The sequence below is a fragment of the Physeter macrocephalus genome, chromosome 1, assembly GCF_002837175.3.
Source record: "Physeter macrocephalus isolate SW-GA chromosome 1, ASM283717v5, whole genome shotgun sequence".
NCBI classification, from domain to species: Eukaryota; Metazoa; Chordata; class Mammalia; order Artiodactyla; family Physeteridae; genus Physeter; species Physeter macrocephalus.
Window position 1 is genome coordinate 34970350 of NC_041214.2, and position 13478 is coordinate 34983827.

Consider the following 13478-nt stretch of genomic DNA (forward strand, 5'->3'; position numbering starts at 1 on the left):
GAACACTACTCACAGTACACAACTCCTTGCTCTCAGTCCCGCTACCACGCAAAACAGTCTTGGGCTCAGATTTAAATTACATCTTTTAAAATGTGTGTCTTAAAAAAATAAATAAATAAATAAAATGTGTGTCTTTATTTCCACATCTTTTCCTTTGTTCTAATTATGGTAGTTTCTGAGCAACTAATGTTGGTGCTAGTAATAGATAATATCACCTGAAAATTCTTCCATGTTGCTAAAGGGCTTAATTACTAAATTTGTACTATAATATGTCTGTTGGAAAATCTAGAGACTAATTCTTTAGGGGATAACTCCTCAGAGATTAAACTTGAGAGATTAAACTTGTGAATTAATACCTTCTTAGGAAACACTTTTTTGAGCCACGCTGGGGCTTGTAAGAAGGGAAGGTGAAAACTCTCTCACCACCTCTCCCAGACTCTTTGTTATGCTCTAGGCAGTATCAAAAGAGACATCCTGCACAAACTAGCTTCACCACCAAGGGTCAGGGCATGGAGAGACCAGATGGAAAGAGACAGCTCAGCAGCCTTGGATTAAAGCACAAATATTTCTGAGGCAGTGCGCTCAGTTATGTCAGAGAGACAGGCCCATGGCATTTTCTGTAACAGACAGATGCTGCAGCAAGGTAAAAAGTTCAGCAAGAGCCACTCACAGATTGAAAAGTGCCCAAGGATGGAGAAGTCCAAAATGCAATCCTGTTTTAAATGAGGTGAGGTCTTGTTATAACAAGCGCACATGCTGTCACTACAAGTGTGCATTTCTGACAAACAGGGTCCTTACAGACTGAAGCAGTGCTATCCAACAGAATTCCCTCTGATGATGGCAATGCTCTCTGTCCGCACTGTGCCTGTGTCAATATGGTAGCGTTTGTTGTAAATTTTGTGAGTGTTATCTAATAATTGCAGGGACCAGAAATACAGCAAGGCTGAACACAAATCTGCCAGGACAGTTTACATCTAATCCCTGCACTTGCCCTTCCTTAGAGTTAAACTGAGGCTTTCTAGTAAAATAACGTGATTGCTTCAGGCCTAAGCCAGGGTGATGGCCTTTTTCACCATTCCAACACAGAGTTCTAGAAGATTATCAGAACACCTGTGATATTAAAACATTTTATGTATCATTCAAAGAGCATGGGTTGAAGATAAACCCTTTTCCATAATTCCAAAGGAGAGAAGAAACAGAAATGTAAAAGTTCTAGAATAAAAACAGATTTTTCCAAACATCCTCTGGTCTTTGTTGTATTACCTGCAAAATCTATTCTAGGATCAGTAGTCATTTGGGAGGATATTTTTCTTTGGGGGGGTTACTTCTTTATGTCCTTTGATCTGATTATACATGAGTCACTTTAGCATTAAGAGATTACCACAACCCCACAACCCCCGGTCAAAAGCAATTTCCTCGACTGCTCTTCTGAACAGCCTCCTTCTCCTCCTCCACTCCCTCATTTCTTAACTTTCCAAAAAAAAAGCCTTTATTCACAAGTACATTGTTGAAATGAGCTGAATATGAAGCTCTCAAGTAAAATCAGAATCCAGTACTGTTCATCATTTCCCACACCACTAACGTTTCACCCTTCAAACTCCCCTGCTCCTCAGCTACTGCCTTCACAAGGATTAAAAGTGATCCTTGAGTCCTGGAAATTTGGGGAGACAGATATTTCTTAGCATTTACAGAGCTCCCAAGTAATCACACAGAACTATGTACATCCCTTCTTTAGCCTACTGAGTTATAAATGCTGTGTCCATTTTACAGGTAGGGAAACTGGAGCAAAATGAGGCTAACTGATTAAAATACAGTCCCAGAGAAACTCAGAGCAAGATTAAGTCACTGTACGCCTCCAGCAGTGGTTCTCAGCCAGGGGCAGTTTTCCCCCCCCAGGGGACATTTGGCAGCGTCTGGAGACATTTTTGATTGTCGCGATTGCAGTGGGGTGGAGTGGGGGAACTACCGGCATCTAGTGGGTAGAAGCCAAGGATGCTGCTGAACATGCTACAATGCACAGGACAGCCCACAACAAAGAATCGCCAGGCTCAGCATGTCAGTTGTGCCGAGGATGAGAACCCCTGATCCTCTGGCATCTCCAGCACTACTTTCTTTGGCCCCTAGTCAATAAAGAATGGCTCCCTCTGTAACTTGATCCTTGTACAACATTTACACAAGAAACATGCCAGTTCAGTGTTATTTCTGGCATGCTACACATTTTGGTTACTTTGAAAATGGAAAATATATGGGAGCCACAGAGGAAATTGAGGAAAGCTGGCAAAGTCTGGCTCCTTTCCTCTAAAGAGAAAGCTTAGCAAATACCAGGTCCTTTCCTTAGCAACCCCCAGGCACTGAGCTGGGGTCTGTGTCTGGCCACTCACCTGGACTCTTCAGTTGTTGATGTGCTTTGCAGCTGCCTCTTCTCTGCTTTGCCTATCTCTAAGCATGCGCATCACTCCAGAGCAGTAATGATGTATGCTTATGGGAATCTCCAGAGGTCTACAGCCGCTAATTGTCTATTTTGTTCAGTAAATTGTACTCACTACTGAGCCATGTGAGGCACAGAAGGACATCGGCCTTTCTGGGTGCCCTCTGTCTGAGCCTGGGTAATGGGACGTTATCAGCAAGCAAGGGTGCCACAGTATTGAAATAAGATGCTTAAAAACAACTCTCCATCCAGTTTTTCAGCTGATTACTTTTATTTTTGTTATATAACTTCCTGTCCCCCTCTTTCCTAACCATCCTTAGCTCTGCTTAGATTTGTATTAACTATAATTTTCTCTTCAGTGAGTCTGATTTTAGTTTAAGCTCTAGAAGCCAGAGAGTTCAGAAAGGACTGGATGTCCTTTCCACCCCTCCCTCCCAGACTTCCACTGGTCTCTGAGAAGGGCACACCAAACAGTGAACTTCTCCTTTTGGTCTCAAAAATCTTCAGGACAAATGAAAATCCAAAGCCAGCTTTGGTTATAATGCTCCCAGTGCCTACATCCGTTGCACTAGGGACTGCAAACAGATGAGGAGGGAATGGACATGTGACTTCCAGTGACGCTGGATAAAATAAAATGGAATGGGAAGAACCACGTGCTTTGCTACCGCTATTATCCACCAAACTGGGAATCATCAACTCTCTGGTAACCTGTTTCTGCCCCCCCATGCCGAAAAGAAAAGTGATTAATGCAGGAAAAGTTAAGCAAAGTAACCCATGGAGGGGGAGGATGCTGAGAGAGGGGAATTTGAGCCAGCAGAGCTAACAATATGATATGGCTACAGGAAAGCGGCACTCAGGCCTAGTTCCCTCCTCTACAGTGTATCTCAGGAAGGCCTAACAACACCCTCACCACCCACATAAATCAAATCCTACACAAACTCACTAAAAATTCTTGTGCTGAGATATTCTCATGCAGAGATTCCATCCCATCACCCCGACAATGGTTTTAGCTTTGTAAGTGCTGATCTTAATGGTGTTTATGAGCTGAATCACTAAAGGCTTTGGGAAGCTTTCACAAACAGGGCACCCCATTGCACTGACTCCAAGAGGCTGTTAAGACAAGAGTAAAACCAGAGCAACAATGGCAACAATGCCCTTGACTTACCCTGGAGTAGAGGGTGTGAGAGCCTTCAAACACACTTACATCCTTGCGACCCATCAGCTCTGCTGCCTTTCACCACTCACTTCTGCATGGTGGACCACAACCGATCAATCACCAACTACCAAAGACGAGAAATGAATGAATGCATTAGGCCAGAAGATCCGTAACTTCAAGTCCCAAGCTACTTCTCAAGTGAATTTGCTAGTGTAGGCTAAGTACTTACTTAACACATTGGGTCTTAACACATAGACCCAAACACATAGCTCTAGTTCAGTAAAAGTTTGTTTCTGGTCCCTGTATACATATTGGACAAGCAAACAGTGGAGGGGCCCTCCTTGATCCAGGCACCCAGGCTGACAAAAGTCCTACCATCCTTAAACACAGCTTCCAAGATCCCCCAGGGGTCCTTTCCATTCCAGCCTACGAGGAGTGTAAAACAACATGGAGGAACTCACATGGGCGTTCTTTTTCTGTTTTCTTCCTAGAAATGGACCACAACCCTTTTCTGCTTCCACTCAGTTACACAGCCACACCTAAGCCCGTGGGTTACTGGGTAGCTAGTAATCAGTCTCATACAAGCCTGACTCCAGCCCAAGAAAGAAGACAATGCTAGTTTTAGAGTATGGAGCTCTGGGTGAGACACTAGCACAGTGAACTTGACTTAGTTACTTAACAAAGTTACTTAACAACTCTGAGATCTGGTTTCCTCATCTGTGAAATACCCTGCTTCCCTCATTGACCTGTGTGTCAACGTGAGATTCAAAATGAGACAAAACAGCACTTCTGAGACTTTAATGTACATGCATGGCACCTGGGCATCTTGATACAATGCAGATTGCAAACTCCCAGAGGATACCAATGCTGCTGTTCTCTGACCACACCTTAAGTAGAAAAGAGATTTTTTTAATTAGAGAATATTTTTGTATACCGCGAAGTGATTTGCAGATATAAAGAATTATTATCTTGGCAACGACTTTGATTATACATGAATTCCCAACTAGCCAGCATTTTCAGGATATGTTTAGTCTGGGTACCAGGTAGAATTTCATAGAGTCACAGGATTTTGGAACTGGAAAGAATTTAAGTGGTCACTGCTCTCCCCTCTTATTTTCCAGACAAGGAAACAAACTCAGAGAAGTCAACGATGTCCCCGAAATCTCAGAACAACTTAGTGTGCTGGAATTAGAATCCAGAAATCTGACTTTTTCTTCTCTTATTACATAAATTCAATTCTTCTTTTCCTTCTGAAGAAGAAAAGGTAGTTTTATTCTTCTGCTAAAGCGAGAATAAATGCTACCCTGGCCCAAATCTAAGAAGGTACCAGAAGGTAGCATTCACCAGCATGGGTCACCATAATACCAAATGTAAGTGAGGGGGTTACAGGACAGACACTGAGATTTTCAAGCAGACGTTCTTCAGAACACAGTGATTTCCATCAAAGTTATATCTCATGTGTCCAAAATGTCACTTGAACACAAATTAACTTCTGTATACCTTCTGGCAAAAACAAGAATTTTTAGTTTCCATATACACACTGAGTCACTCCTATTAGGGGACAATCAGAAAAAGAGAATTTCAGGTTGCAAATAAAAAAGGGAAAGGAAATAATTAGCTGAGGAGGAGCAGTGGTTTCTGTAGTCAACCCTGGGGACAAATAAAGGAACCTCAAGATTTTTTATCCCCGACACCTCAATTATTTTGCATCTCTGAGATCATGGTGAGTCCTAGGAGTTAACAGCAGAAAATAAAACATAGGGCCTCAGCAGTGAGAGACAGGAGTCCAAACTCCAAGTCCTAAGTCAGAAAGGCATTGACTTACCTGGAAATCAAATCAGACTGGGGAAGAAGGGAGCCTCTTAGTATGCATGTCTCCAATAAAGCCATATAAATTTGAAAGTGTTTTGGTGAAATTAGGAGGGCGTACTTACTGAGCAAGGAATGATAAATGGAAATCCATACTTGCATATCCATCATTAAGATGGGTAAAATGCTATTATCAGCATCTTCATTTAGTGAGTAATTTCAAGCATTCTAATAAAGGTAAAATGTTCTAAGAACTTCTATAGGTTTACTTCTTTACTCCACCCCCAGCTCTCTTCCACCATAGTGTCTCTAGCACCTCAAAAATTCTCACATCCTGGCCATTTCCCTGAACCTATTCTAGACCCTAGAATTTTTACCCTATTTTTGTGCCATGGACCCTCCCCTCCTTTTGGCAATCTGTTGAAGCCTAAGGAGCTCATTCTCAGAATAATCTGTTAACTGCATAGAGAAGATATATAAGATTACAAAGGAAGCCAATTATATGGAAATACTCTTCTATCCACATAGCCCTCGGAGAGTCCATGGACCCAGTTTAAAAACATCTGATTGGGGAATGACTCTTCTAGGGTGATGAAAGCTTTTTCTTACAGGAAACGTTGTGCAGAAAAGTTTTAAAAATAGAAGGATGTATAGTAACAATGCTACTCAATAACAGTCAGTGAAGAAAAGAATGAGGTGCAAAAAGAAGCCTGACCTTGAATTTCTGCCCAAACACAACACTGTTCATGCTGTGGCTTTAAAACCCTACATTAAGGAATTACTCAGAAGTTTTTTGGCTCCAGCCCTGTAGACACAGCATCTTCTGTGTACTGATGGCAGGTGAAGAAACACAGCACTGGAGAAGGCAAGACTGACATGAGCCCGAGCTTGGGTCCTAGTTCTCTAACTAGCTCTGTTAGCTTGGTCAAGTCACTCAGCTCTGAGGTGAAATTCCTTGCCTATGAAATGAGAAGGTTGAGCTAAACATCCCTAGGTTTCTTACAACTCTGAATTATTAGGTTTCTAAGACAATGCACAATCATTTCTCTGAGAAGAAATATTAGTGAGATTTCTTTTTGCCCTAGGTTCACTGCATGAAAATACCTTCTAGATGAGAATTTTTCAGAGGCTTCAGAAATACATTATAAGGCTCACCTGGCCATAGAATTTTAGACTTAGAAGGGATTTTAAGAGACATGCACCACATATCACCAATCCCAGTGACCAGGTGAGAAAACTGAGGTTCTGAAAGGCAAAGAAATGTATCTGAGGTCACATGATGAGGCAGTGTTACTGGACTGTTGTGACTACTGCCATCTAGCATCAGCAGGATTTTAGGATTTGGCACTGGTAGTAGAACCTAGCTCATGAGTTCACTTGAAGAGACAGAAATAAACTTCAAATAAGCTGAGCCATAGATTGGGGATGGCACGAGGAAGCAGGTGACTGGGGTAATGACTCCCAGCAGCAGTGTTTTATGCCTCCAGTAGGGTCAAAGCTCGTATGCACAGCAACCTCACTAGCAACAGTACTACCTCCCTCAAATATCATGGCTACAAAATCCATCTCAAAGAACAGTCAATTACAAAAAATGAAAAACAACAACAAAAACAAAAAAGGTATTTCAAAACAGGGGAATAGACGAACAAACCCTGGCTAATACGGTCAATGAAACCAGAGTTCAAGATCTGAATTGTTAATACAATCTTAAAATCTTAAAATACTTGTTAGAAATTTTTAAGTTTTAGGATTCAGAATAACTTTGACCTACCCTTGTGGACAGCGCTGAAGTATAGTAACTACGAGCATTATTTTAACTAATACCCTCACCACTATCTTCAGAGCATGTAATTATTGGATACTGATCAGGTTTAAAAGTTACACGTGTATTTCCATAGTCCCGGCCACATGTAGAGACTAGTTTTATAAGCAAAGAAGTAGAAACTATGAAGTTGTTGGGAATTTTGATTGAATCATGATTTCAACCTCATTCTCAATTAGCCAACATGTATGCCAAGTACTTTCAAAACCTGTGCTATGACGCTTAATTGTCAGTTCACCCTCTCCACCTCCCACACACAACCAGCAGAGTAATGGCACCAACCCCCAGAGTCACCATCCCTACCTTAGAGCAACATTTCTGGCTTTCAGAACTTTTTTTTTTTTCTTTTTTAAGATTTTCTTTGAGAACCGATACAGCCTTTCAAAATCTATACTAGAGGCTACACACCGCTGGTTTGCCAGCTCTATAGTTCATCTCTTCCAGGAATTCCCAGAGACAGCAGTGCCATCTACTGGTAGGGAGGGCACAACTTGTTTTCTGGAAGCCAGTGGGTGACATGCCAAGGATGTGAAAGAATGGTAGCCTAGATTTGTGTCTTTGTGAGCCTTTCTTTTCTAGAGCACATTACAAGCATAACTGATGCTTACAATGTGAGACACGGAACTCCACAGGAGCCCCCATCGTGAGGGGCAGGTCTTCTGTAAGCCACAAAAAGCCCAGCCAGTCTAGCCAATAGTGAGGCAGCTCTGCCTAGAAATGCCTCCTCAAGGCTCCTCAAGGCTGAGCCTCGCTGAATTAAACACTTCCTAGCTCTCCTTTGCCCCCATGCTTCTGTATCAGATGATCTCACCCGTGCCCCCACCTGTGGCAATGTTATCCCGCTCTATCTTACAGCAAGCGTCCCAAGGAAGGTGCTCAGACCCCTCTCAACGTGAAAGCTCTTAGATTTACACAATGTGACACAGATCCTGCTCAAAGGACGCTACTGCTTAGGCATGCAGGTCAGACTCTAATCTCTCTCATTCACTCTCCATCCCCCCCTCTCCCTGACCCAGGGGACAGAAACAACAGAAAGGAAATGATTTTGTTGTTGCTTTGAAAACTACACTAGTGGGCTTTTATCGACTCAGAGAATAAACCTTGTCCTGTAGGTCACCGAGGTACGTTGCTTCCCTCAAGATGAACTAAGCCTGCCAATCTTTGTTTTCCCTTGTGTAACCTAATAAGTGTTTCTCAACCTTTCCAAAACTCCTGCCTCCCTTCCACAGGCTAAAGATAAACACTGCATGTATTTATATAACAAAAGTGACATTTTTCTCTCTAAACATAAGCATATACCTTTTCAAACTATACCACCTACCCCAGCCTCAGAATTCCTTCCTCTCCCCACTGCATACCAGCTAAAAACAAATCACTGACAAATTTTAAAATTATTCTTACTATTCCAAGCTGTCAGGTGACAATCTATATTTTACTTTAAGAGAGTCATTTGTTATATTCCCAACAAGCTTTGCAGGACCTTCTCTTTTACTTTCACTCACCCCAGAGAACCACCAAAAGTTGATTTGTTACAGTTGATGTTAATTCTGAATCCCCCTAACAAATTTAAGTGTTCCCTCTTCAATTAGATTGAACTTGCCAAGTAAATTGATTTCTTAGCAAGTGTAGGCATTTCACAGGCATGGGGTGTGCCTTAGATGCTTGAAAAAAATCACATTGTTTCTTTAAAAAACACAAAACTTTGTATGGGGAAGGTAAGAGTAATGAAAAGCCTTTGAAGCGGTATCTACCAGGAACCGGAGAGATTCCTGTCCATTTCCTACCAGAATAAGTTCTAAATGAATTACAGTGAAACTCCAGAACACAGTAAAATCTTCCTAATAACAGTTAGTTGAACCATTTCTTACCGAGCAGACTACCAGGTATATCTAACAAATTAACAGTGGAAAACTGAAGGGACTTTTTATACTTCGTTATAAGATGTACAGTGTGCCCTTGCTATTGTAGGTCTGGGGAAATGCAGAAGGAAAGAGGCAGGGGATGCCTCCCTTTTTAAAGTATGACTTAAAGGAGACATTCCCTCGCACCCCCCATGCACAAGCAGGTTTGGCATCCAATGGTCTTCTTTAAACACGCACTTTTCAAAGAATTAAGGAGATCTAAATGGGTGTAACTTAGACCCTGCCTTCCCTTCTCCCTACAGCCCATTAACATGCTGGAAATAAGTCATTACTTGCTTCGGCAGCCCAGAAAAATCTCAGTTTACAGAGATAACCAGTTTACAGAGATAAACGCCCTCCCCTCCCCAACCCACCCCGCCCCTCAGAAAAAGATTTTCTTGAAGGAGAATATCAGTGTGATGGTCTGGTCTGCAGTTCACTGCAGGCATCTCCCTCCTCACAATTACCAGTCATCAGTTTCGCTGTAATTTCTTATGGTAGCCTCTCATTTAGACCTGCTCCGCCAGTGCCCAGCTGCTTTTAAAATCATCATTTTCCGTCTCCTTACGGATCTCTGGATTCCTTCGGCAGGCTGAAAGCGTTCAATTTCGGTGCAGCTCGGGGACTGAGGGCTGGCGGGCAGGTCCAGAGAAGCCTTGCACCGGTGCACCTGGGCTGGCCCACCGGTCCTTGCCCCCACCCCCGCCCGCACGGCTGCGCCAGGAATTCGGCTTTGCTCGCCGCCGCCGTATTACTTCGAGTCCCGCGGCTTGGCCAAAGAGACACCACATTTTTTTCTTCGTTTTCACATGTGACAGGTCCCACTGCATTAAAGCCATCTTCTCCCCGGCCCCCGCCCCACCACCTTTCACCCTTTACCTGGGGAGGGGGTCGATACCAGCATCCCCCCGGGCGGGAAACAAAGGCTGAGGCGAGGCTGCCAGGTGGGCAACTCCCCTCAGGCGGACCCGTCACCGCGGTGAGGAGGATGGGGAGATGCATTAGAGGGCAGAAAAAGGGAAACCGAGGCACCGAGGGTGATGGCTGAGCCCGGGTATGCATCCTCTCCCAAGCGAGGCTCCCCGGGCGGGCGAACCCCAGACCTCCCCCCGCTCCGCTCGCCCGCACCCGGCAGCGGAAGGACAGGGAGGCCGCCCCGCGGCTGCTCTTACCTCGGGAGAAGCGCTCCGGCTCCCTCCGACGGCTCGGGAGAAAAAGCCCGGCCGCTTGCGCACGCGCACTCGCGTTCTCGCGCCTTCGCGCCCCCGCGCGCGCCTCTCCGACCCGGCTTTGGCCCGCCCCGGCCCTGTCCGTCAGCGTCCGCGAGAGCCAATCCAGTAGCACGGGAGGACCAGCCCCGGTCACGTGGTAGTGCCAGCCAATCACCAAATTGCCCTCGGCAGCACCCTCTCCGATGTCTCTGGGGGTTCGGTTGCTACCGAGTGGAGCGGGTGCGAGGTGTGCACAAAGGGCTGAGTGTCTGTTTGGGGCGTTGATTGGCGCTAGATTGATCAGTTACTAGATCAATCGATATCTCAAATTCTAAATATGAATAAGAATGACCTGGGCATCTTCTTAAAAGGCGGATTCTGATCCACTAAGTCTGAGATGGGGGCTTGAGACTCTGCCTTTCTAACAAGTTCTAGGCGGTGATGATGATGTTCCTGTTCTAAGGACCACGCTTTGGGTAGCAATATTTTGAGGACACTTGTCAGAAAATGATGGTTATAACCCCCGCTCCATGTTATCTAAAAGTTTCAAGACCTTTTCCTTCCTCAAGTGATGGAAAGCATTCCAGTGACTGACTAAACAAGGGGTGTTCTGGTGACGCTCGTAGTTTGGGCACAGGCTGGGAAGGTATGTTTAATTTCAACATCAACCATCCTTGGCCCATGGGACACAAACCTGTGCCGATTGGGTGGATGCTCCTTATTGAGAACTAGGTCATCTTAAAGTATTGGGCATGTGTGTCACTGTGCTATACTCTTGGCCAGAGAAGCAACATGAGTGGTTTCTGCTTTCTGGAAACTTGCGGTCTGTCACAGAGCTACACAGGCAAACTCAGGAAGAAACGTATAGGAATAACATGTAGGGAGCTAATTGTTGCAGCATCTTGGACAATTCAGGCCAGAACTATCCAAAATAAGCCAGAGAGGTTGTAATATCTTATCTTAGGGACCTTTGAAATTGTCGAGATAGCCTTCTGTCAGTAATTCCGGAGTCTGGAATTCAGGAAGCCCAATGCCTCTGTCATCTATAAAACTTGACCTAAATCTAAGTATTTTCATACTGGCTGCTAGAATATTTGTTGTTCAGCACAGTCAAGCCCTTATTACTCAAGACTGCACCAAAGTGATTCAAAGGTCTAAGTGCTGCATTCTCCAAAAGCTTCTTCCTACTTCAGACCAGGTGGTGTGACACTGCTTCCAGAAGTTTTCTCTCACTATTCCTCAAGGTGATCAAACTGTCACTCAGAGAAAACTTCACCCTTGTCAGTGTGTCTTGGGCCTCTGGCTTATCAGCCCTACAAGTGAAGCCCGCTTAGCAATCTCAGACATTGTTCACGAGTGTCTATCAGAGATAGCATAGCACAAAGCTCAGAGTTGCAGGGAATGCACTGAATCTAGCACAACAATGGTTTTGGCTGCAGCTGGAGTAACAAAACGTCTAACCAAGAAAAATATGTTTGAAAGTCTCAGAGAAAGTTTATTGTGCTGTCTTTAAACCACTGGTTCTCAAGCTTGGGAAACGCTTTTAAGGAAATAGGTTTTGGGGGTCCTGTTCCTAGAGATTCCGATTGGAGTGAGGAATGGAGCCTGGGCAACTATAGGTTTAAAAAGCTCCACAGGTGATTTGTATCCAGCCATGCTTGAGGATACCTATATAAGCTGCTACATTGAGGAACTCATTGTTTAACAAGGGAAATCAACTCTGCAACACAAATCACTAATGACATAAAGATTGGAAACACAAGAAAAGCTTCCACATAACTTGTGAGAATAGATTTTTTTAAAGGCCAAAAATAATTCATAGGGAATAAATACTCTAAAGACTATTCAGTAGACTAAATTTAAAAGCCAGGTTCACAACTAGGTTTAATTCCAGTTGATTTAGTAAATATTGCAAAAAGAACCTATTACCTTTTGTTAACCACACCAAACTGATGAACTCTCTGGTGATATCTTGACTTGTTTTATGTCCTTCTTAACTAAAAGCAAATTTCTATTTGCATTATTAAGAGTTATTCTCTGAGGCTTTTCCCAAAGTGTGCAACAGAATCACCTGGAGTCCTGGTTAAAATGCAGACTCCCAGGCCCCTGCACCAAACCTCCTCTAGCCTCTCTCCTGTAACAATTCTGAAGCCACCACTAGTTAAACTTGAGTCCAAGTTGTATCTCCTGATACAGAACATCTACATATAGGCAAACTCTCAAGCTGTGCTATTAGTCTGCCATGATAGCTAAATGAAGGAGGTGAGTCTATTTTGAAGTATTCCAAGAGAATCTCAATTCTCTTTACTGGGATTTTACCAAATTCTTATATTTTGTGACAAAAAGTGATTAGTGCTAGGATCTTGGAAAGCTATTGTTGCACAGTTTTTCTATGGAGTAATATTTGCTGTAATGGAGTATGACCTAGTTTTTAACTGAATTAGTGACGTCCCCTCAGAACACTCTGCCAACAACAGCCATTTTGCTCAAAAGTGACTTTATTGAAGAGACTGCCTTTTCTCCATTGTATATCCTTGCCTCCTTTGTCATAGATTAGTTGACCACAGGTGCATGGGTTTATCTCTGGGCTTTCTATCCTGTTCCATTGATCTATATTTCTGTTTTTGTGCCAGTACCATACTGTATTGTATACTGTAGCTTTGTAATATAGTCTGAAGTCAGGGAGCCTGATTCCTCCAGCTCCATTTTTCTTTCTCAAGATTGCTTTGGCTATTCGGGGTCTTGTGTTTCCATACAAATTGTGAAATTTTTTGTTCTAGTTCTGTGAAAAAAGTGGTGCTGGGAAAACTGGACAGCTACATGTAAAAGAATGAAATTAGAACACTCCCTAACACCATACACAAAAATAAACTCAAAATGGATTAAAGACCTAAATGTAAGGCCAAACACTATCAAACTCTTAGGGGAAAACATAGGCAGAACACTCTATGACATAAATCACAGCAAGATCCTTTTTGACCCATCTCCTAGAGAAATGGAAATAAAAACAAAAATAAACAAATGGGACCTAATGAAACTTAAAAGCTTTTGCACAGCAAAGGATACCATAAACAAGACCAAAAGACAACCCTCAGAATGGGAGAAAATAGTTGCAAATGAAGCAACCGACAAAGGATTAATCTCCAAAATT

The 13478-nt window shown here is 43.3% G+C and overlaps 1 protein-coding gene across 1 annotated transcript in view; it reads right to left on the reverse strand.

The window, feature by feature from the left end:
- Positions 1 to 10341, reverse strand: part of TMEM108 (transmembrane protein 108) — a 381281-nt gene extending 370940 nt beyond the window's left edge. The window contains exons 1-2 of the mRNA XM_024131877.1: positions 10289 to 10341; positions 3594 to 3708 (exon numbers count right to left, since the gene is read on the reverse strand). The gene's annotated coding sequence lies outside the window, so the exon portion shown is untranslated. The remainder of the gene's footprint in view (positions 1 to 3593; positions 3709 to 10288) is intronic.
- Between the last annotated feature and the right edge of the window lie 3137 nt (positions 10342 to 13478).